Below are 25,633 nucleotides of genomic sequence, written 5' to 3' on the forward strand. Positions count from 1 at the left end.
GACAAATCCGCTCGCGGCAATCCGCACGACGAATCCGCTGTCTCCGTCCTTCAATGATAGGCGACGTGGATTAAGTTTGAGCAGTCTGTCCAGGCTGTCTGTATACGTAATTATCTAGAAGCAGTTTCCAGAACAAACTGTAAATATAACATGCGTCAGTGAATACCAGTTTCGTTTTCAATCATTCATATATAGATGATCTACAGTAAAATTGTACTCGAATGTGTGGGTATTTAGTGGTAAATTTTACGCTATGAACGTGCGTGTTCATAGAATTTGTCGTTACTGTTACACATCAATGTTATCTGTAAATTCTGTGGTGTACAATCCTTGTAGGAGCTGACAATGTTAAACTATCTGGGAAAACAATTTTGCTGACCTTGATACAGATGGCGCTGTTTATGTGAACTCTGCGAGGCTCACATAAGGGTATGTTATAAATATAAATGACAATATCTGAATGCGTACCACTTTTATATTGTGAATGACGATGTGGCTAGAAACAAGTAAGTTTTATGCCACAAGCTAATGCTATATATGTGTAACAGGAGGGAGAGGGGGGTAATGTGAATTGACACCCCCGTCTTGCCCTGTACACCAGTCAACCCAGACGAGACCAAGTTACACAAGACAGAAGCACGGGAAAAACACAAACCTCGCACAGGACACGTACATGCAGAGACAAACAACAAGGCAAAGACGTCACAGGTACACAGAGTACAAACTCCAATAATCCCTAGTACACTGACACAGACTACCTGTATAAAGCTAACCAGTATAATTAAACATTGAACATAACGCTTAGTCAGCTTAATATAACATAAATAATAACACCCCCCACCTAAAATAACACAAGTAATTAGCACCCCCGCTACATATGTTTTAGTAACGACATATTATGCTTTTGTTCGATAACTAGGGCCGGGACGATACACCGGTGCATCGATGGATCAAGATCCCTTTCACTATGATACCAATATCGATCCAAATACCTGTATGGATCCTGTGTCTTGCTCCTGTTGTTTACATGTTTAATACATAAATGTTTTTTTCTTCGGAAACACTTGAATTCAAATTAAATGGCAATTGTCGAACACTTAAGTGTTATCGATTTCCGGGAAACCGGAACGCTACTCTTAAACTGAAAGCAGTGAAATGATTGGTTGAGGTCGGCGGCAGTAGGCCAATCAGAAACTGTTTGACAAATACCCGTTCATAACAAACCAAACATCATGACGAACAACTGGGTAGCTTTGAAATTGCCTCTTGGATCAAAATCCGATGTATGGAAAACGTTTGGCCTTCCAGTGTTTGAAAATGATGATTAACTTGCATTTACTACAAAAGGTACTTTGTATTTTATTGAAACAAATGTATTATGTTTAAATATGGTTTCTCTATGTATCGCAATATGTATCGGATCGTAGCTCTAGTATCGTGATACGTATCAGATCGGGGCATCACTGTATCGTCCCAGCCCTATCGATAACACAGTATTTTATGTAGCAAATAAATGACCACGACAATGGTACACAGATGAAGATACGGTCGGAGACAGATGTCTGCTTATTGTAATGTTCAAGTCATCAATGTGTCTGTTTAATGCGTTAATGGAACGAAATATGGTATTAAATAAATAAATAATCAAATGCACCCTACACTGCGGTTGGTACTGACGATCTGCGGGGTCTGATTTTTGTCAAGTCTCTACGAGTTTGCTATTGTACAGGTAACTGTCTTATGATTAAATACTTTGCTAGATCACGTAAAAATAAGTCCGAGATCTTTCACTAACAATAAACAGCATACATGCCATACTTTCAGGAGACCAATAACGGAGATTGATGATTATTTTAACCCTAGAGCTGCTATCCCCGTAAAATTACGTTTTGCTGGTCACGTGCTATCCCCGTAAAATTACGTTTTAGTCCCTCCATAGTGGAATCCCCGCCTGAAGTAATCAATTTTGTAAAAAGTGATTTAAAATTACATAAAAAACTTACATTTGAATAAAGTTTAGATTCCTATCTAAGTACGAACCATACAAGAAAACCAAACTCGTGATCACAAGTGAGAAATACAGTCGTTTGTTTGAGAAACATGGTATTTACCCGAAACGGCGGTATTTTTAGCCCACAAAACGTCACCAAAAGCAGGGGTGTGTATTCTAATTAATTACGTCATATCTCCGGGATTTCCGCGCTGAAAATGGCCGACACTGATGTGCAGATTTCCACACGTTTACACAGTATGTTACTCGTTCAGATGTGATTTTCATGCATCATAAACAATTATCAATGTTCCTTTGTTTCAAAACAATATCAGTGATTTTCTTACCCTAATTATACAGGGGCCTGTACCTTTACAATTGGGAAAATATAGCCATATCTTTTTAATTTCGGCAAAAATGTACTTTCTTCCAAGCTCAAAAATAATCAAGTCAATGGTTTAATATCATTTTGAATAAGCATAATATAGCTATGATCACTCAATTATAGCATTGGCTTGTGAAAACATTATGTGAAATGTTACATGATCAACATTTCTTCATATTTATTAACAAACAAGGGAAAATATGAACTAAAAATTGGGAAAATACAGCAAATTTTCTTTAGGGGAAGGGGCCTGTATTTGGCCCCAAATCCATGCCAAAAAAAATCACTGAATATATACCGTATTTGACCTAATAAGGGCGCGGGTAATTGACAGTGGGGCACCCTTATTCAGATTAATTATTCCGAAGTTTTATGAAACAGACTATACCTTATAGCAGAATACCCAAGGTTGTGGAAACGGTAAAATATTCAGTCATAAACATATTCCAGATGAAGATATCTGTTCATTATCATATATTAAGCTTTAACATCACTTGAATACTCCTGTAAACTTGTAAACCATGCCAGCTGATCTTTAGACCAGAGAACGTGTGTTCTACCATTTGTGTTCTATTTATAGAAACAGGTGATTTCCCAGATCATATCAGACATCTTTTTCTTTTACCTAATAATTGATTTACAATGTCTTTTACTAGCTTTCTGTTCTGAACAAAAGTTATTTATCAACAACAGTGTTCCAGCTAGGTCGGGTTAGCAGGGCGCAACGCCCTGCCCCTAATTCAAAGTTAGAAATGTGCCCCGCCCCTTTTCCTGAAGTACTGCTCTTTTTCTAAGTGTCATTGATGCTCATTTTGCCTCGTATATTCTATATCCGATTTGCTGAAGCCGTGCAATATACAGTCAGTCACTAATTGGCCTCCTGTGACACTAGTCCCCTTACCTGTGGACCCTTATCCACGGGGGTCGATCCACGGTACTGACGCTGCCCGAGGCAGATCGGTCAGCTGGGGATCGAGCTGGTGTTTTAATAGATTCATTTAACCGTGACGAGTCGATAGGATCGGTTGGTAATCCAATTAAATCATAATCACGAAGGCTTTTTGAAGATGGACACAGTAATGATAATGGATGGAAATGTTGTTTTACTTATGTAAACAACTTTTGACAAGACCGAAAAGAGCCGCACGTTTGTCGTAAAGTTATCCCATGAGCACGTGTGCATATATTGGCGATCGATCTATATATATCTTTAAAATTTTCTTCACATGACAACACGAAATCCTTCTGGTTTTTACCAAGCAACTTTTAAGTAGATATCTAAATGATCATGAGACCACTTTCCAGTGATTTTCCAGTGATCCAAATTAGCTTTCGGTTGATTTTTTTTATGAAGTTTGGCGGGACGCCGGAAATGGTTCGTTGTAAATGCAGATGTCGCAAATTCCTTGTTGGATTGACGGATTTCTATACAAAATGTTTATTTTTCATAAATAAATAAAGGACACGTAAAAATATCTGCTTATGTGAATAATGGTTGCAAAAGTTTAGTTTATATTGTGTTATTTTCGTATCTGAAATGCCCACTCAGCATTAACTGCGGGTCATGTGATAGCCAAGTGATTACATTTCTGCAACACGCGGGACTGTTTGTTTACGAGAGCAACGGAACAAATGTTTGATCAGAAACTTGCGAATCATGATCGGCCCCAATTCGCTTACCATTTCTTATAATTAATTCAAGAAAATGTGAACTTGCTATAATTTCCTGATTTTAGTTTACCGTTATTTCTAAAGTGAAAGTAGAAATTTACCGCCGCTTACAAGATACATCGTAGTTATATTCAGATAGATATTCTATTAAATACTAGAATTTCTTTTACTTAATCATTTTTTTCTCGTATATGCTCTACCAACTTTTCTCTTTTGCTCCATAATATTTTCACCTACAATTAGTCGTCTTACAATCACAACGGACAGACCAGAAACCTATATTAATTAGTTAGTATATAGGTCTGTGGACAGACTAACTTCTGGTTGAAAATATCGCTCTGTTGACTATAACTGATAGTAACATTTTGATTGGACGTAATTATCATATATGGATTCTCTCAATACACCCTTAAATTAAAATAATGCTAATATCATTTTATTTTTGAATTACTCTAGGTCATAACTTTTACCATCCAAATTTAAAACAATATTTGAAGAATAAAGAGAAGAAAGAAGATATCCTTTTTACACACAAACGAAATAATAAAAAAACAATCAACAGATTTCTATTTGTCTCTTATGAATTAGGTCATATGTAATGCATGGATGTACTTGAATTGTCCTGTAAAATAAGGTAGGAGATAGATAGGCCCGGAAAAAATGTCGCGCACAAAAATGCCCCTTTTTTAGGCAGCGCCCTGTCCTTTTCAAATCCTAGCTGGAACACTGAACAAGAATGAAGTCTTTACTTTATCTTCAAATAAAGATGGTAAGTTATTATTTGTATGTGTGTTTAGTTTTGGGTGCTCTTTGCACTGACATGTCATCTGTAGCCTGTAGGAATACACAAAATGTGGCGAAAACATGTGTTCCAGTTACTTAATTTGCTGAAGAAAATTGAACACAAAAAGTAGCAAAATATTTCACATGAATTATTACTTTTCAACACCATTTTGACACCATTTTGACACTCGGTCAAAGATTTATTTCCTTGAAAAAAGGTAGGGGCGCCCTTATTAGGGCAGGCGCCCTTATTAGGTCAAGTACGGTATATATATTCGTATTATGCTTAAAGCTCCGGAATCCCGCAGAATAACAATTTCTATGATAACTAATTGGATAAGCACGCAGTGATAATGACGTCACTGAAACTGCGGTGTCGACCCGAGGTCTGCACAGTTAGCTTGAATTTTGCGTTGTTTTATAATATCTATCGCGTTTTGAGACTATTAAATGTCTGAAACTCCAATACTAAAGCCGTATGTTGTATTTTATCATGAAGAGCACGTAAATATGTCAAATTGTATGTGTTTACTACATTTATTTATGACCACTTTCTATATTCCTTTGTCGTATCGAATGTAAACAAACATGGCGGACAGCATTTTATCGGACGACTTGGTCAATGTTTTACCGGAATTTCGAGATTTATTTGAGGAAATTCTTAACGACAACGATAGTGATGAGTTTGAGGGATATGAGATGGATGATGTTGAGGAGATTGAGCATCCTTTTGACGCCTTCGCAGAAGGAAATGGGAGACGTGGTAGACTGGCGGAGACGTCTACTTTCACTTTCTCCGCAGACCCGGGAGTGACGCTGGAACAAAATCAAAGGACTCACATGGACTACTTCAAAGAGTTTGTTTTGGAAGACATTATTTCAACCATTGTTCAAGAAACAAACAGATATGCAGCTGATTTCCTAGCCAGTCATGGAACGCTTCCAGTCCATTCACGCCTTTAGGAAATGGAGTCCAGTTAGCAACAACGAGATGAAGGCATTTCTTTGGATGATCATTGCTATGGGGCTAGTGACGCAGGCGAACCTCCAAGATTACTGGTCTACTGATCCTGTCGTGAGTACTCCCATTTTTTGGGACTGTGATGTCTAGGGATCGATTTTTAAGCATCATGAGCTTCCTGCATCTCTCGGACAACAATATGGCTCTTCAGAGGGGACAGGAGAACTATTCTCCACTTCAAAAGCTTGGAATTCCATATCAGAAGATTCTGGAGAACTTTGAGAGGGTGTTTACACCACACCAGGAGTTGGCCATAGATAAGGGCATGATACCTTGGCGCGGGAATTTGCATTTCCGAGTTTATAGTCCAGACAAACCAACAAAATATGGCATTAAGGTGTACATGTTGTGTGACTCGGCAAATGGATATTGCTCAAGGCTAGAGCTGTTTACTGGGAGGGAGTGTCGACCTGTACCCTCAGAATATGGAGTGACCTATGATTTGGTGATGCGTCTCATTCAACCCTACTTGAACAAAGGATATAAACTGTTCACTGACAATTATTTCACCAGTCCTCATTTGTACTATAACTTATACTTGAATGCTACATTAGCATGTGGAACTCTACACAGTAACAGAAAAGGTGTTCCCAGGATGTTGAGGGAGACTCGTCCAGTTGATGGGAATACAGTCACGTTCAAAAATGGAGTTTTGACCGCTGTTAAGTTTGCTGACAAGAAGGATGTGTACCTTCTTACAACTATTCATGAAGGTATGTTGATTGACACTTGTCAGATGAAATAAACCCCTTTTTTAAGTTATCAGGAAAGTGCTAAACAGAAAAAGCAGCATGTTCTTCCTGTTCTAAGAATATATTTAAATGAAATTTTTCCTAAGTTTTTTTTTTAATATTTAGAGTAAAGGATATTTTTTATTGCCTTTTAAATGTATTAACAAATTATACACATGTACGGATTGACAAAACAAACGTATATATCATTGATGAATATTTGGGAAGGCTTAGCACAGGTTATATTATCTTGAATATATTCATATTTAAATTTTGAACTTGTTATACATATATTAATATTACCTGATGCTTATTAACCATTTAATTTTGTTTTTACTTTATCAGGTAAAATGGTTCCGACAGGGAAGAGAGACTATGAGGGAAATGTTGTTTGGAAGCCGGATTGCGTGCTGGACTACAATAAATACATGGGGGCCGTCGACAGATGTGACCAAATGGTCACTTATGGAAAACTCTGAAGTGGTGTAAGAAGGTAAATTGAAACTGATTAGAAATTTAACACTTATTTGTAAACATAATTTATGAGATTTATGTATTGATTTCGAGTCCTAGCTTTTATACCTTTTATTTTCAAAGTAGAGAACGGGCTATTCTGAAATTCTAGTGCGATCAGTGTTGGAAATTGCTGTACATTAGACACCTTTACAAATGTACATGTATATATATATATGCAGTAAATTTATTCTAGTATGATTTGTTCCTAATTTCTTTTTTTCGGAGGTGTTCTTCCATACTCTTGGCCTGGCTGTTCTCAATGCCTGCCACATCTACAAGCACAGAGAGGATCATCCTGTTCCTCATCGTGTATTTAAGAGGCAGCTTGTAGCTCAGCTTGTTGAAGACTCCGGAGTGACTGGTCCAGAAGCCTCAGGACGACGAAGATCAGCCCCTGAAGTTCTGCAGCGTCTCAGTGCCAGACATTTCCCTTGCCACCTACCACCAACAGGGAAAAAGTTCCATGCCCAACGTCAGTGTATCGTTTGTGGTCCTGCTGAGGCAGATATCTTCAGGACACAGAACTTTGGTGTGAAGGTGCCAAACAGGACTGGACATGACACCAATTTTCAGTGTAGGCAATGCAAAGTTGCACTGTGTATCACACCATGTTTCGCCTGGTAAAAAAATAAGTTCAATCTCAAAATCTCAAACAATTCAGCACTGGCAGGTACCAAGGATGAAACAATGCAGCAGCTCTAGGGTTATGGGAGTTTTGCCTAAGATAAGGGAGATTTGTGCGTGACATGCATATCAACATTTTTACTCAATTTTAAAGCAATAAACTACAGTCAAACCTGTCTATAGCGACCACGCAAGGGGAGGCAGAAAAACGGTCACTATAGACAGGTTGCCTTTATAGACAGGTCAAAATTATTGCACCAACCAATTTACTTAAAACTGCCATAAATAACTTGTCATTGAACAGCTAGGGCATTCAGAAGACCAGTCAGAAGTTAAATAAATGCATTAGCTTTATAAATCTGAAGGATTTAATATTTAATGATTTTGTGGACCCAAACACAAAATATAACTTGAAATGGTCTTATGGATAATTTTTAGGTCACCTGAGACAAAGTCTCAAGTGACCTATTCTAATCCCCTTTTGTGCGTCGTTAGTCGTCCGTCGTGCGTCCGTAAACAATTTATATTTTCGACTTCTTCTCCAAAACCCACAAACCAAATTCTATGAAATTTGGCAGGAAGCTTCTATGGCTAAAGGTCAACCAAAATGGTAAATGATATGGTCCCCACCCCCCAGGGGCCTGAGGGGTGGGGCCAAAAAGGGTCAAATTGACTAAAACTTCAAAAATCTTCTTCTCTAATCTCAGATATGATGGAATCAAACACTCTTCATAGATAAAAGGGTCTTAAGGTGCTTTACCAAAATTGTAAATTTCATGAGCAAGGGGTTTCACGTTTGCCCCAGGGGAGGGGGTAAACTTTACTATAGTTTATATAGGGGAATGCACATGTTGGCCCTGACTGACCCCAAAGGGCTGATGGGCGTGGCTAAAAAGGGCCAAATTGACTGAAATTTCACAAATCTTCTTCTCTACTCTCAGATATGATGGAATCAAATACACTTTATAGATGGATGAGTTTGAAGGTCTTTACCAAAATTGTGAATTTCATGACCCTGGGGTCTCAAGTTTGCCCCTGGGGCGGGGCTAAACTTTACTATAGTTTATATAGGGAAATACCATTTTTGACTTTTATTTGTTTTATTTCTATTGGAATTCATTCTAATTTTGTAACCATTGTCAGCATGGGATGACAGTTTGATGTCATGCACATGTTGGCCCTGACTGACCCCCCGGGGCTGATGGACGGGGCTAAAAAGGGTCAAATTGACTGAAATTTCAAAAACTTCAAGTCTGAAATAAGGTGGAATCAAATACTCTTTATAGTTTGAAGGGTCTTATGGTGTTTTATTGAAATTTTAAATTTCATGACCCTAGGGTCACACGTTTGCCCCTGGGGAGGGGGTAAATTTTACTATAGTTTATATAGGGAAATCACATTCTTGACTGATTTGTTTTGATTTCTATTGGAATTTATTCTGGTTAACATTTTCAGCATGGAATGAAAGTTTGATAATATGCATATGTTGGCCCTGACTGACCCCTAGGGGCTGATGGGGGGGGGGGGGGGGGGGGGGGGGGGGGGGGGCAAAAAGGGTCAATTAAATAAACTGAAATATTTCAAATCTCAGGTGACCGTTAAGGCCCATGGGCCTCTTGTCTTTTATGGAGCCGTTTACGCCTGCCATATTACAATCACCTACGAGTTGTGACGTCACAATCTCTCACTTTCGTTTTCGTTATATTTCCTTTCACAGTTCATTTTGTAGTTTCTTTTGGTTCATATATGATGTAGTTGAACTATATATGCATTTATGAAAACTATCAAGACTACAAATAAAGTGCTATTACATGAAAAAAGTTATATTCAGTATAAATTTCTCTTCGGCGGAAGTTTGGAATTTGAGACCTCTGGTGGTAATTTCTGTAACTAGGGGTAATGATTCGCTTAGTTCCAAGTATGAGGCACGTCATTGTAGTCTGTCATTCAAAGTAGATGATGTGCACAGAAATGTATTAACTATGCTGATAATGTTGTGAACATTTCAGGAACTATTTTGAATAAACAATAAGAATAATGTCTTGTAAATATCTACACCTGCATTGTTTTTTGCAAATGAAATCTATATTGAAAATACTGTTTGAAGGGAGATAACTGCGATATTCTGACGTTACCTTACAGGGGACACTAGTTAAACTACTAGGAAACAAACAAATTCTCGTTTTTCATAATCTTCTCTGGGGTTTTTTCCTTTGTTTACAACTTGGTAGTTTTTCATGAGATTTAGTCCGATATTCAGCGATCACCTGATCCGTCTGTTTACGTGAACGATGCCACGAAATGTCATACTATGGACCGTATTGTTATCCACTCCAAACCTACATTTATCGACTATAGTTGCCTGAGTTCTATGTAGTGAGCGAGCATGCGGTCAAAATGGCACCTGTTGGATACGGGCTTCGCATGAAGCATCAAAGTGTGATGTCTGTCACTAGAAATTAATATCTATCAACATGCATTAAAGGCAAGTTACTTACAAAGTTTGAATATGTTTGTTGACCCACTGAAATAAGTGTTTGTTTATTTAGGACGAAACTGTTTACGATATGTTAATAAAGCCTCGCCAGACCACAATATTCTACTGCGATAACTGATCGAAGTTCATGTGTTTCAAATCCATGAATCAATACGTGATGGCGTGATGGAATTCGATCGTTTAGTTTTTAAAATTTAGAAAACTGGCACATATAATGTTGTGGTGGTAATTTTGTACTGTCCCTTCCCCGACAGAGACAATATATAGAATCTAGATTTTTGTGATAAAATTTACCGCAGTAGCCAGGTATAGCTTCATACAAAATGATAATTGAACCAGCTTGTCTTGTTTATATATTCAGCTATTCAACCTGTTAAAATGTTTTCATGTAATATGTACAAAGCTGTGAAATATTTGTATTACATATGCTATTTAAACAATACAAAGTAATTGTAGATTAAAAAATTGTATACAAATTGCTTTTACCCTATTAATACAACTTTTTGTTGTTTTATACTGTTTTCATGGTACATGATTAATCCATATAATAGGCCAATAAAACTTTCTCAAATATCAATATTCATGTTGGATTTTCATGTCGCAAACATTATAAATCCCTTAAAATAATCACCAATCTCCTTATTGGTCTCCAGCAAGTGTGGAAAAATGAAATTCTTTTTGTCAATAATTTCATTTGTTATGAATAAATGTGTAACCATTTGGGTATTTTCAAATATTGACCTTCAAATCTGTTAAAACTGTATATATACAAGCAACAATCTGTGTGATGTCAAATATGGAAGACCGTTTCAGGATAAATTAACAAAAATGCTTAAGTACTGTTTCTTATCACGAATCACATATAATAGGGTTTTTGACTATTATGTGTTATTGCTACTTAAGTGTGATTTTTTTTTCGGCTTAAGTGACAATGCATTTCTTTGCACTTAATTATGTGCAACAGACATCGCGAGAGTTTAATTCACATACATATAGTATACGTATTGACTCCTACAAAAAGAAGCTAATTAGCCAGTGGTTGACCGACAAGAGGCTTCCTATCAAATCTCATATATTGACTATTCAGATTGCTCATATCATATTTCATTGTTCCGGCCTGGTGATGAAAAAAAATCATGGCGGTTTGTATGAACATTGTGTTTCATTGTCTGGGAGATAATCTGATATCAACTGATATTAACAATGTCAGCGGCGCCTAGACTGAAATGATATAGCATTGTTAGCAATTGACAAATATATTTTAGTCAGCTCTAGAAAAACATCTGCATTTATGAAAGTAACTAACTCCTTTAATGTTTGTGTCAAAATTAAGTATATATAACATACAAAAATGTCAAACTTCTAATATTATAGATATGAAACACATTTATGCTGACTGCCTGATGTTATAATTATAATACAGTATGTACAGAATTTACAATCCTTTGACATTCAGCTCATAATATACACCATCATAATAAAAATTTGATCTGTCGTCGTGCGTCGGTCTTCTTCTCAAGACCCAGATATAGCAGAATGGTGTACAAAAGGTTCTTCAGCTGTTTTATCAAAATGTGTCACATTCCCCCTCGGAAGGGGATACATTTTACTACTGTAAGGAAACTCATTCCACATATTTTAGCACAATTTGTTTCATTTCCATTAGAAATTGGTTAGCATGTGGTCAGGGCTAAATTTTCTCAATGACATATCAGAGAATGTCGAGGTGAACAACTTGTTATGGGGTCGAAAGAAGGTCAAAAATAAAAATATCAAATTGAGCATTTTTTTCATTTCATATGAAAGAACATACCAAGTTCACTGAAACAGAATGTGCATATTTTATTGTCATCAGATGAAAAATGACAGAGATATGACACTTGGAGAAGAAAAATAATTAGTTATTTTTTCCAGCCAAAATTAAAAAATAATCCTAAATTGCAGATAAAAGATTTATGCTCTTTTATCAATATACACCTGAAGGCTTGATGTTTGGCACATCGTAACATGTATAACTGGCTTATCTTGACCTTCATTCAAGGTCACAAGGGTCAAATGATGGGGGAAAAAATCAAAGTTCTTTTAAAATTATTGATTTGGGTCACATTTTAAAGAATCTGCTTTTTTTGAAGGTGTGTGCAACATATCGAGGTCAAATAATCAAAATGACGCAGATATGATGGCACTTTGAAAACGAAATTCCTGCCAAAATTAAAAAAATCACCCAAAACTGCACATACACATGAAGGCTGGATTTTTGGCATACAGATACGTGTAGCATGTACATGTGTGACTGGCTACAAATAGTATTTTTATCATTGACCTTGACCTTCATTCACATTTTAAAGAACCTGCTCTTATGAAGGTGTGTGCTTAGTTTCAAGGGCAAATTATCAAAAGTGATGCAGATATGGCTCTTTGAAGAATGTTTTCCTGCCAAAATTCAAAATTATCCATAAGTTGCAATTCAATTGTTAGCTCACCTGGTCCAAATTATCAAAAATGATGCAGATATGGCCCTTTGAAGAATGTTTTCCTGCCAAAATTCAAAATTATCCATAAGTTGCAATTCAATTGTTAGCTCACCTGGTCCAAAGGAACTGCTGATGGGAATTGAACAAAATTTTACTGGTAGGATCATTATGGGATGGGGACTAGAAATTATACAAATGGTGGGGCTGACCCCCTGGGGGCTGAGGGGCCGGTCAAAAAGGGTCAATTTGGCTCAATTGATATAAACAACTTCTCTGGAACTAAGCATTGGATATCGCTCATATTTATCTGGTAGCATCACTGTGGGGTAGGGATTCAAAATTGTACAAATGATTGGGCTGATCTCCCGGGGGCCAGATAATGAGGCCAAAACGGGTCAATTTGCCTTAATACAATAAAACGACTCCTTCTCTGAAACTAAGCAATGTATATCACTCATATTTGACTGGTAGCAGCCTTATGGGGTATACTTATAAAATTGTACAAATGGTGGGGCTTACCACCTAGGGGCCTGAGGGGCGTGGCCAAAAGGGGTCAGTTTTGCTAAATTGATGTAAACAACTTCTTCTCTGGAACTAAGCAAGGGATATCTCTCATAGTTTTCTGGTAACATTGTTATGGGGTAGGGAATCAAAATTGTACAAATGGTGGGGCTGAGGGGCGGGGCCAAAAGGGTTCAATTTGGCTAAATTGATACAAACAATTAATTGTCTGGAAGAAGGCGGCGGATTTCTATCATATTTGATTATTATCATCCTAGCTAGGGATTCAAAATTGGTAAAGCTTTTCCCACCATTGAAAACTGATTACTTTTGTTTTATCTGTGAAATCATTCAGATCCCCCCCGATAATCATACATAGCCTTGCTTGGCATCAAGAGATGAACACATCCTGATGTAAAAATAGGCCCTGTGTTCTTTCCCCACCCCAAGGGACTTATAGTTTCTTTAAACACAATCATATTGAATTGGTTTCAAATATGAAAGTTTTTCCTTCAATATTTTGCATGTAAAACACTGTATATTTATATACAGTACCTAATCGGCTAGTGTCTACATCTTGGTGGTAAATTGAAAAACAACAAATTACAAATTATTGTTAATGTTGATATTGGATCTATTAAAAAAGATGGAATTGATACCTAATTTTGAAATAATTGTCCTTAAAAAATGATGTCTTTGTTATTCTAAGATTAAAATAGAAAGGAATAAGCAATTTTTTTACAAGATATTGAAAGACTTTGCACACTTTCAACAAAAAAGTAGCAGACACTCCTGTATTTTCAATACATATCATGTATTGTTATAGCGTATCTAAATGTGTATCATATCGTTTCGACATTTCTAATACCCTGCATGCCTATTAGGTATAAGTTGGTTTTAAACGCATAAATGCAAGTTTTGAACTACTTAAGTATAAAAGTTGGTTTAGAGTATGAATGTTAATGACATGTACCTAAGTAGAAGTTGGTTTGAAAAACAAATAAAATGTTTAACTTCTTAAGTAAAGGTTTGTTTGAAATTAGAAATATTTAACTACTTAAGTAGAAGTTGGTTTGAAACTTGAAGATGGTAAAAACCATTATGTACATTGGAACAGTCTAAACCATTACATTCATCAGGACTGTGAAAACCATTTTGTCCAGTTTGTTTGACACACTTAAGTAGAAATGTTTCATCATGTTGATATCAGTTTAATTTCTATTCTTGCTTTATTTCAAATATCACCTTTTACATCTGACTAACGCCTCCTGCAGTACTTTCAGTACTTTGATTAATATTTTGTTCTGAAATAATGCTATATGTATCTATCAAATTATCTCCCTTTCTTTCATAAATAAAGAAAAAGAATACACAATAATTAATTAATTAATTATATTTGTGTTACTACTAATTATTTTGTGTTATAGTCTTACTTCTTAAAACCCAATTTTTTTTTTTCTGACCCAAATTGAAATCCGGATGTTTGTGTCAGTTTACGACTTTTTACTAGTATTGACTAATTAAAGATGGAGGCAGTACAAACGCTAGTACCGACAGCTACAATTAAGAAAGGCATTATTGCCTTTCATGTGAGTAAATCTTGTTGACAGATATGACCAGTGTTGTTATTGAAGTGATGTATCCTAGTTGTAATCACAAAATTAACTGACCTTGTCAAATGAAGCCACCTGTGCACAGTTGTAATGTAATACCGACACACATGGTGGCCCGACTCCTATCTTAGCCCCAGGCCAGGGCAGCTACAGTAATTATAGGCTAACAGGTGGTAGGGGTCTTTTGTTTATATACTCAGGTCAGGGTTGTGGTGGTCCTTTGTTTGTATAATCAGGCCAGGTCGATTGGGATTTTATGAGGGAATTTGGATGACTGCAGGGAGCAGAAGATGGCTGACAGAAATCGGTCGCTATAGAAAACAAATTGGCAACCACCGTTCCGAAATCACCGGTCGTTATATAGTAAAATCTCACGGGGAATCGTTAAACCGGTCGTTATAGACAGGCAGTCGTTATATACAGGGGGTCGTTAGAGCAGGTTTCAAGTTTGACTAATTTTGAAAGTGATCAAGAATATTTATATTAATTTTGGATATTAATCATATTGTATATATATGCAAAGAACAAAAAGTTGTATAGGGTTAAAAAAAGTATACATTCAGATTCTGATGATATGAAATTATTTTTTCATGTAACACAAAAAGTTTCACAGCTTTATGCATATTACATAACAGCATTTGAAAAGGGTATGTTATAATTACATGTAGCTAAAGATTAAGACAAGCAAGTTAATCATTTATCAGTTTGGATTTTTAGCCCACCATCTGATAAATCGCCCTGCGTCCGTGGTCCGTCGTCCGTCCGTCCCTCCGTCCGTCCCTCCGTCCGTCCCTCCGTCCCTCCGTCCCCCCGTCCGTAAACAATTCTTGTTATCGCTATTTCTGAGAAAGTACTGAAGGGATCTTTCTCAAATTTCATATGAAGGTTCCCCTTGGTGCCTAGTTATTCATATTGCGTTTTGAGACCAATTGGAAAACAACATGGCTGACAGGCAGCCATCTTGGATTTTGACAATTGAAGTTTGTTATCGCTATTTCTGAGAAAGTACTGAAGTGATCTTTCTCAAATTTCATATGAAGGTTCCCCTTGGTGCCTAGTTATGCATATTGCGTTTTGAGACCAATCGGAAAACAAAATGGCCGACAGGCAGCCATCTTGGATTTTGACAATTGAAGTTTGTTATCGCTATTTCTGAGAAAGTACTGAATGGATCTTTCTCAAATTTCATATAAAGGTTCCCCTTGGTGCCTAGTTATGCATATTGCGTTTTGAGACCAATCGGATAACAACATGGCCGACAGGCAGCCATCTTGGATTTTGACAATTGAAGTTTGTTATCACTATTTCTGAGAAAGTACTGAATGGATCTTTCTGAAATTTCATATATTGGTTTCCCTTGGTGCCTTGTTATGCATATTGCGCTTTGAGACCAATCCGAAAACAACATGGCCGACAGGCAGCCATCTTGGATTTTGACAATTGAAGTTTGTTATCGCTATTTCTGAGAATGTACTGAATGGATCTTTCTCAAATTGCATATTTAAGTTTCCCTTGGTGCCTAGTTATGCATATTGTGTTTTGAGACCAATCTGAAAACAACATGGCCGACAGGCAGCCATCTTTGATTTTGACAATTGAAGTTTGTTATCACTATTTCTGAGAAACTACTGAAGGGATCTTTCTGAAATTTCATATGTAGGTTTCCCTTGGTGCCTAGTTATGCATATTGCGTTTTGAGACCAATCAGAAAAGAACATGGCCGACAGGCAGCCATCTTGGATATTGACAATTGAAGTTTGTTATCGCTATTTCTGAGAAAGTACTGAATGGATCTTTCTGAAATTTCATGTGGAGGTTCCCCTTTGTGCCTCGTTATGCTAATTGCATTTTGAGATCAATTAGAAAACAATGTGGCCGACAGACCGCCATCTTGGATTTTGACAATTGAAGTTTGTTATCTCTATTTCTCAAAGTACTGAATGGATCTTTCTCAAATTTCATAAGTAGGTTCCCCTTGGTCCCTTGTATTGCATTTTTGGACCAGTCATCCTGAAAACAACCTGGCAAACAAACAGCCATTATCGTTAAATCTCAAATTTCTTATATAGCTAGGATTCCCTTGTTTGAAAAGTACTGGAGGGATGTCTCAATTTGCACAGATTAGTAAAATGAAGGGAAAAGTAGATAAAAGATCAATCTGACATGGAACCTATGAAGATCATTCAATGGTGGGCGCCAAGATCCCTCTGGGATCTCGTCTTAAAATGAGAAAGTTTGATCAACTCTGAGGGAACACATCAGTTGTAAAAATCACAATGAAATGTCCTGTGGGATCCCTAATGTTGGACCATTTAGATATAAAAATATTCCAAGTGTGCGAGTGTATACATGGAGTCATGAGAACTGAAGATGTTCATGTTAGGAGACTGCAGTAAATCCAGGGTGCGAAAAAAGCACTCGTCCACTCAACCTGGACGAGTCAAATTTAGCTGGGGACGAGTGGATGTCGTTGTGCATGAATGAATTTGAACCAAATTTGGTCAGGAACATTCTTGGCAGAAGGGGAACAGAGTTTGTATAATTTTTTACTTTGAACCCACAGGGACCTGAGTGGCGGGGCCAAATAGGGGAAATAGGGTTACTCCTTTAAATCGCTACTAGTCATAAAGTTATGAATGAATTTGAACGAAATTTGGTCGGGAACATTCTTGGCAGAAGGGGAACATAGTTTGTATAATTTTTTACTTTGAACCCCAGGGGCCTAAGGGGCGGGGCCAAATAGGGGAAATAGGGTTAATCCTTTAAATCGCTACTAGTCATAAAGCTATTAATGAATTTGAACCAAATTTGGTCAGGAACATCCTTTGGGGAGGAGGAACAGAGTGTTGAAATCTTTATTCTCAACCCCTGTATTGAATAGCTTTTCACCAAATTTGGTCAGGAACATCCTTGAGGGGAGGGGGAACAGAATTTATATGAATTTTTACTCTGTACCCCTAGGGGCCTACGGGGCAGGGCCAAGTAGGGGAAATAGAGATTAGTCTTTTAATTGCTACTAGTCATAAAGTTTTAAATGGATTTTAACCAAATATGGTCAGGAATATTCATTGGAGAAGGGGAACCGAGTCGGTATAAATTTTTACTCTGAATCCCCAGGGGACTGAGGAGTGGCTCAAATCCATTCGTAACTTAAAAATTAATAGCGATTTAAGGTCCGATAGGGAAAATAGGGGTTAATCCTTTAAATCGCTATTAATTTTTAAGTTACGAATGGATTTTAACTAAATTTGGTCAGGAACATTCAGAGAGGAAGGGGGGGGGGGGGGGGGGGGGGGGGGGGGGGGAAGGAGTTTGTATAAATATTGAGGGGCCTGAGGGGCGGGGCCAAATAGGGGAAATAGAGATTAGTCTTTAAATAGCTATTTGCCATAGAGTTTTGAATGGATTTTAACCAAATTTGGTCAAGAGCATCCTTGGGAGAAGGGGAACCTAGTTTGGATAATTTTTTACTCGGGAGCCTGAGGGGCGGGGCCAAATAGGGAAATAGGGGTTTATCCTTTAAATCGCTATTTTTCATAAAGTTATGAATGGATTTGAACCAAATTTGGTCTGGAATATCCTTGGGGGAAGGGGGAATGAGAGTTTATATAAATATTGACTCTGACCCCAAGGGCCATGAAGGGAGGGGCCAAATAGTGGAAATAGATATTTGAGTTTTAAATGGATATGAACCCAATTTGGTCTGAAACATCCGTGGTGATGGGGGAACAGATTTTGCATAAATGGTTACTGTGACCCTCAATCCTATAACTATGTATAGTATCACCGGGCATTAAGGGATCAACACAATTCTTATGTAAAAATAGGCCAAAGGGTTTTCCCCACCCTAAGGGACTTAGTTTCTTTAAACACCATTATGTTGTAAAAATAATCCATATGGTCTTTCAGAGAGTACATTTTTGTTTAATGTATCAACAAATTGAACATGAACATTACTTTCACATTTGGTCAAATCCAACCAGGTGAGCGATACAGGCCCCATGGTCCTCTTGTTGTATATATGTATTAACAAATTGAACATAAACATTATTTTGACATTTGGTCGAATCCGACCAGGTGAGCGATACAGGCCCCATGGGCCTCTTGTTTTAAGACACCGAGAGTTTTTTTAACACTAGCGAGGGACATGTACTTCTATATTTCTTTTTTTGTGTATTCTAATTATATAATACCTGATATAACAAAGTATCACAGGAGAATACATGATTAAACTTTATTTAAAATTATGTCCGGAAAAAGGATTTACTGCTTAGAACCAACTTGCTAGTTCGGGTGTTTAAGCTTATATATGTCGCTATGGCCAAGCGAACGATAGACTCGTTTTTCATAAAAGGATCTTCAAAGAAAACAGCACACCGTGATGAATGTAGTGCTGATGATGATACCAAAGTTAAAGGGGCTGTGCAGATTGAAAGTCCAGCGGTAAAGCCAAAAAAGAAAAAGGGAAACTTTAATGAAATTTGGATAAAGGAATTTCCTTGGATCCATTATAATAAACAAAAAAATAAAATGGTTTGTACATACTGTCTGAAATACCAAATGGCGGATATAGCATCTTTCACATTCTTCAAATATAACTTTTCTGGAACAGGATAGAACCATAGGATATGCTATCAAAATATGCAGTGCCTGACTGCAAGTCTTAGGCTGGTAGGTTGATTCTTCTATTGGTACCGGATATGAAATTCTTAAGAGAAAACCACATTAAAATTGAGTTAATTTTGAAATGTAAATTTTAATATCTTGATAAGCTTTGAATTTAAAGTGATAGCTTTTGATTAATGGCCAAGTATAGAAATCGTGCTACTCAGAAATATAAATAAATAAGATATAGAATAAAGATCAGGGGCAGATAACTCCACGTTATCTCCTCCACCCCCTAATTTCTGGTCTTTTTGTAAAAAATGAAGAAAAAAAAGGCCGAACGAGAAAAAAAAATAGGAGTAGAGCCATTATTTAGATAAAAGAGTCAAACACAGACACAGAACACGGAACCGGGCAAGTGACAACAAAAAATAACCAGATGTATCACCAAACACTGAACTGGGGTAGTGACAACAGAACAACCAAACACATCACCGAATACCGAATCGGGGTAGTGACAACGGAACAACCAGACACACACCCACACATTGAACCGGGGTAGCGCCAGCAGTACAACCAGCATCCCACCGTACCCCGAGCCACGATATATACCGCTACCATTGAAATATAGAATGTATGTCCGTATCTGTCCGGTCTATGGTCCTCCTTGTAACACTACATGTGTCATATTTTCATCATCAATCCCCCCTGAATCTCAATTTCTCTCTAAATTCTTCTACAATGCCTCCAAGATGAGAATCCCGTCCGAAAATGTGCTAGTCGGTCCCATCATCTGGTTTCCAGGGACGCTACATGGCACAAAATGTCATATGCGGTAGATCGCTAAAGAGACCAACCAACCAATTGTTTTCCCATAGACTTTAGTGTTAACGTTTTGGATTATTTCATTCAAATTCTTGAATTGAATATGACGATTATGGTTTATAACAAAAGTTTAGGGTCTGATATAACACCTAATCAAAAAAAAAAGTTGGGTCCTTCAGCTCAAATTTTCTCCAGGGTAGCCATTTTGAAAATAGGTGAATTTCGCAGTAAAAATTCTCAAAAACCGTAAATGTTTACCTGTTAACTATTATTACGTGAACTTTTGGGAAAAAAACCAATCGGACTTACGAAATTTATATCAACATTTCTTATTGATAGTTACCTATCAGGCTACATATCTTTTTTCTCACTTCATAACATACTGGCCAATCAGTGGCTGCCAGACATTTTATCCTTGGCTCAACGTTCTATACACGGGCTGTTTCAAAAATATATTTTTTCAATTGGTTGGTTGTTCCCTATAGACAGTCCACTTTTCAAAGGTGCCGGGGTGAGGGGAATTTCAGGAAAGAATCTCTGTATTTCCATAATAAATCTAAATGACATGTGAAGTGTATTATTAATGTAACATTACAAAAAGCAATGATTATATAATAAAAACATTAAAAAACATACCGTATTTGACCTAATAAGGGCGCCTGCCCTAATAAGGGCGCCCCTACCTTTTTTCAAGGAAATAAATCTTTGACTGAGTGTCAAAATGGTGTTCAAAAGTAATAATTCATGTGAAATATTTTGCTACTTTATGTGTTCAATTTTCTTCAGCAAATTAAGTAACTGGAGCACATGTTTTCGCCACATTTTGTGTATTCCTACAGGCTACAGATGACATGTCAGTGCAAAGAGCACCCAAAACTAAACACATACAAATAATAACTTACCATCTTTATTTGAAGGTAAAGTAAAGACTTCATTCTTGTTGATAAATAACTTTTGTTCAGAACAGAAAGCTAGTAAAAGACATTGTAAATCAATTATTAGGTCAAAGAAAATGATGTCTGATATGATCTGGGAAATCACCTGTTTCTATAAATAGAACACAAAAGAGTTCCATTTGAACATAAATGGTGGAACACACGTTCTCTGGTCTAAAGATCAGCTGGCATGGTTTACAGGAGTATTCAAGTGGTGTTTAAGCTTAATATATGATAATGATTAGATATCTTCATCCGATATATTTTGATGACTTAATATTTTACCGTTTCCACAACCTTGGGTATTCTGCTCTAAGGTATAGTCTGTTTCATAAAACTTCAGAATAACTAATCTTAATAAGGGCGCCCCCACTGTCAATTACCCGCGCCCTGCGCCCTTATTAGGTCAAATACGGTATTTACACAGGTTTTTTTTTTTTTTTTTTGAAAATAAGACGTCAGAGGGGACGAGTGATTCTAGTTGAGGGACGAGTAGTTCTCATGTTGCACTTGTCCCCTTGGTTGAGTGCTTTCAAAAATATTTTTCTCACCCTGAAAGCTTATCACGATCATTCTAGATTTTGTATATTGTCTCTGTGATAGACGGTAGTCATTGTAAACATCATGATTGACCACTATGACCAACATTTTTATAAAAGAAAATATCAGATTTCATCTTGCTATCACTGATCCACGAAACACATGTTATATGAAAAGCGTGTGATTTTGCATCTGACCAGGCTCTGTATCAATTACCATCAACAAAGTATGGTCCTAAAAGAAAACAAACAATAATTTAAGTCTGTTAGCGAAGAGGGTTAAAGTTGTTTGTAAGCGACTTGCCTTTATTTCATGGTGATAGATATTCTAGCGCAAACAGTCGAACAGACGCCATTTTGACTGAGTGATCACGTGAACAGATGGATCACGTGATCACTAAATTTAGCCTGAAGCATGCAAGTGTAAAAGGCTGCCAAGTTTGCTTAAATAAATGACCTTGACCTTTAAATTTACATTTGTGTAAGGTCACGTTGGGCAGTGAATATTCGTAAAGACAACAGTATTGTTAACAAAATTAAAAGAAACCAACTCTTGTTTGATACAGTTTACATTTTCAAATCATCAATATACTCAAAATCCACAATTACTGTCCCGGATTAACTATGGTTGTCATGGACAGCAGGTATTGACACAGATTTAGTAGTAACATGGTCGACTGTTCCTTAGGAACTGTATGCTTCAGCCATTTGTTGTTAGCTTACATCGGAGAGAAGTTAAATATTCACCCATTTTTGCAATCTTCAATTTAGTTTTTGACAAAATACGTACTTGACGTTAGCTTTTTAGAGATTATCGTGTAACAGAAAAAACGCTTAAATTGTGTTGATCAGTCCTTTGAAAATGGTGCTGTCTAGTTCCTGTAATGTCCCAAAGAGACAAGGTCATAATTATGTTACCGATTCTCACGCTTATTAATCAGCTGAGCCTTTTTACTGCTTTACACTAATTTAAATGCAGTCAGAGTTTGCCTAGCTGAAGATGGGAGAGATTTAAATATAACTATTTCGCTTTTACTAATGCAAATGATGTTGATCAATATCACCTTAATACTTTTTTTTTTTCCAGAACCAAGAGCTGTACCTACAATTAACTCCAAAATAAAAAGAACAGAAGGATGGCTGAAAAAGCTAGTGTGAGTATTATTTTCTAACATGGAAGTCAAGAGAGGCATGGCTAAGTTGTCCTCGGTTGACAGTCAAATACTAATCGCCCTGTTTGTCATTTCTACAGCTGTGCTTGGCTGACAGTCAAATACTAATCCCCCTGTTTGTCATTTATACAGCTGTGCTCGACTGACAGTCAAATACTTATCCCTCTGTTTCAGTGTTTGTCATTTCTACAGCTGTGCTCGGTTGACAGTCAAATATTAATCCCCCTGTTTGTCATTTCAACAGCTGTCCTCAGCTGACAGTCAAATATTAATCCCCCTATTTGTCATTTCTACAGCTGTGCTCAGTTGACAGTCAAATACTAATCCCTCTGTTTGTCATTTCAACAGCTGTCCTCAGCTGACAGTCAAATATTAATCCCCCTGTTTGTCATTTCTACAGCTGTTCTCGGCTGACAGCCAAATACTAATCCCCCTGTTTGTCATTTTCACAGCTGTCCTCGGCGGACAATCAAATATTAATAACTCTGTTTATTAGTCCCCTGCCGTTTGAAAAACGGGGGGATTTTAGGTTTACCCTCCATCTGTCCGTCGGTCCGTCCTTCCGTCTGTCTGTCTGTCTGTCACGCAATAGTTGTCCTGACAATTCCTTCTAAAGTGCTACTCCCATTTTAACGAAACTTGGTATACATGATCAGTATAACATGTAGTTGTGCATCCCACATTTTTTCCCCGGAAAAACCAATTTTCAAAATGACCGCCGACTTCTCATTGGTTGAGACTTGTCCTGACAACTCCTCCTAAAGTACTGCTCCGATTTTAACGGAACTTGGTATACATGATCAGTATAATATGTAGTTGTGCATCCCAATTTTTCTTTTCGAAAGGATTTTTTTTCAAAATGGCTGCCGGCTTCTCATTGGTTGAGGCGTGTCCGGACAATCCTAAAGTACTACTCCGATTTTAACGAAACTTGGTATACGTTATCAGTATAACAGGTAGTTTAAAAGTTGGGAAATAGACGGATAGGTGCACTCCCGGGTCAGGCAGGGGACTTTGTATTGCTGTTGCAATACTATATCCATCCTTGTTTTTACAGCTGTACACGTCTGACAGTCAAATACTAATCCCTCTTTTTGTCATTTCCATAGCTGTCCACGTCTGACTGTCAAATACTAATCCCTCTGTTTGTCATTTCTACAGCTGTCTACGTCTGACAGTCAAATACCAATCCCTGTTTGTCATTTCAACAGCTGTCCTCGGCTGACAATCAAATACTAATCCCTCTTGTTTGTCATTTCTACAGCTGTCTACGTCTGACAGTCAAATACCAATCCCCGTTTGTCATTTCAACAGCTGTCCTCGGTTGACAGTCAAATACTTATCCCTCTGTTTGTCATTTCTACAGATGTCTTCAACTGACTAAACCTTTTTTCATTCAAACAGACGTCCCAAGCTGATGATGATCAGCAGTACAAAATCAGAATATTATATTCTAATATGGTGCTACATCTGAGTGAGAGGATTAGCCCAGATAAGAAATTGACCAGCTGGCTGAAACTTTTGACAGCACTAGACCCATTGTTACCTGATGAACTCAATGGTGACGACATTGTATATATTGGACAAATATTTGAGAAGCTGAGGGCAAAAGGAAAGATTGTTCCTATGAAAGGTTCCTTTGAGAAACTCTATGATGCACTCCTCAAAGTTGATGTTGAAGCAGCCGAGGTTGTTAAGGAGACGTCAATTAAGATAAAAGCACTCCTGTCTGAAGGTTAGTCTCATCTAATTTACTTGTTATTAAATATGAAATTTTCTTCAGGAAATGAATATTCCCACAAACTTGGTTGTGATAAGCCATTCAATAATATACCTAATGGCTTGTGACACGTACTGTAACTCTTGTCAACACTGATCAAGCCACTTTCAATTGAAATTTCTAATTTTTTTGAACATTGTCTCATTTTTTCCAGACTTTGTATCAATCTTGGCAAAGAAAGCAAATAATATATCATGTTCTTTTAAGTTTCAGTTTCAGCTGGAGAATAATTAAGCCATGATCTGTCCTTGTAATATTGTATCAGAGGTAATCAGTTTCTGTGTGTAACATTTTGGTACCCAATGGTATAACAGCTGATTGATGTCTCATTGTAACAATTTGGTACCAAATGGTATCACGGCTGAGCCATGTCTGGTAGTAACAGTTTTGAACACAATGTTATCAAGGGTGACTGATTTCTGGCTGTAACAGTTTGGTAGTCAATGGCATCATGACTAAGTGATGTTTGGTTGTAACAGTTTGGTACCCAATGGTATCACAGCTTATTGATGTCTGGTTGTAACAGTTTTGTACCCAATGGTATCACAACTGATTGATGTCTGGTTGTAACAGTTTTGCACCCAATGGTATCGCAGCTGATTTGATGTCTGGTTGTAATCAAACTTTGTGTGCCACTTATTCCCCGTTACATCAAAGACACTACTGATTTTATAAACAAAATAGAAAACCTTCACCACTACCCAAGGGTTCCATCATGGTTATAATAGATGTAACTTCACTGTTCACCAACAAACCTATCCATGAAGTTCTACGAGCTGAAGCATGAACTTTCATTTAACATTAACCCTGGCTAATTACAACATACTGGATCTACCCAAACTGGTCTTACATTGCAATTACTTAACTTTTAATAATAAGCATTAGCTACGAACTGGGGAACCAGCATGGACACCAAAGTGGCACCAAAGTGGCATCAAAGTGGCACCAAAGTGGCAATCTTGTGTGCAAAT

General features: G+C 37.2%; 1 protein-coding gene across 1 annotated transcript in view; it reads left to right on the forward strand.

Annotated features, from left to right (window-relative positions):
- LOC117317517 overlaps nt 1–25,633 on the forward strand; it is an 88,451-nt gene that overhangs the window by 42,738 nt on the left and 20,080 nt on the right. The gene's annotated exons all lie outside the window — the stretch shown is intronic.

Source organism: Pecten maximus, chromosome 19 (assembly GCF_902652985.1).
Source record: "Pecten maximus chromosome 19, xPecMax1.1, whole genome shotgun sequence".
Classification (NCBI taxonomy): Eukaryota; Metazoa; Mollusca; class Bivalvia; order Pectinida; family Pectinidae; genus Pecten; species Pecten maximus.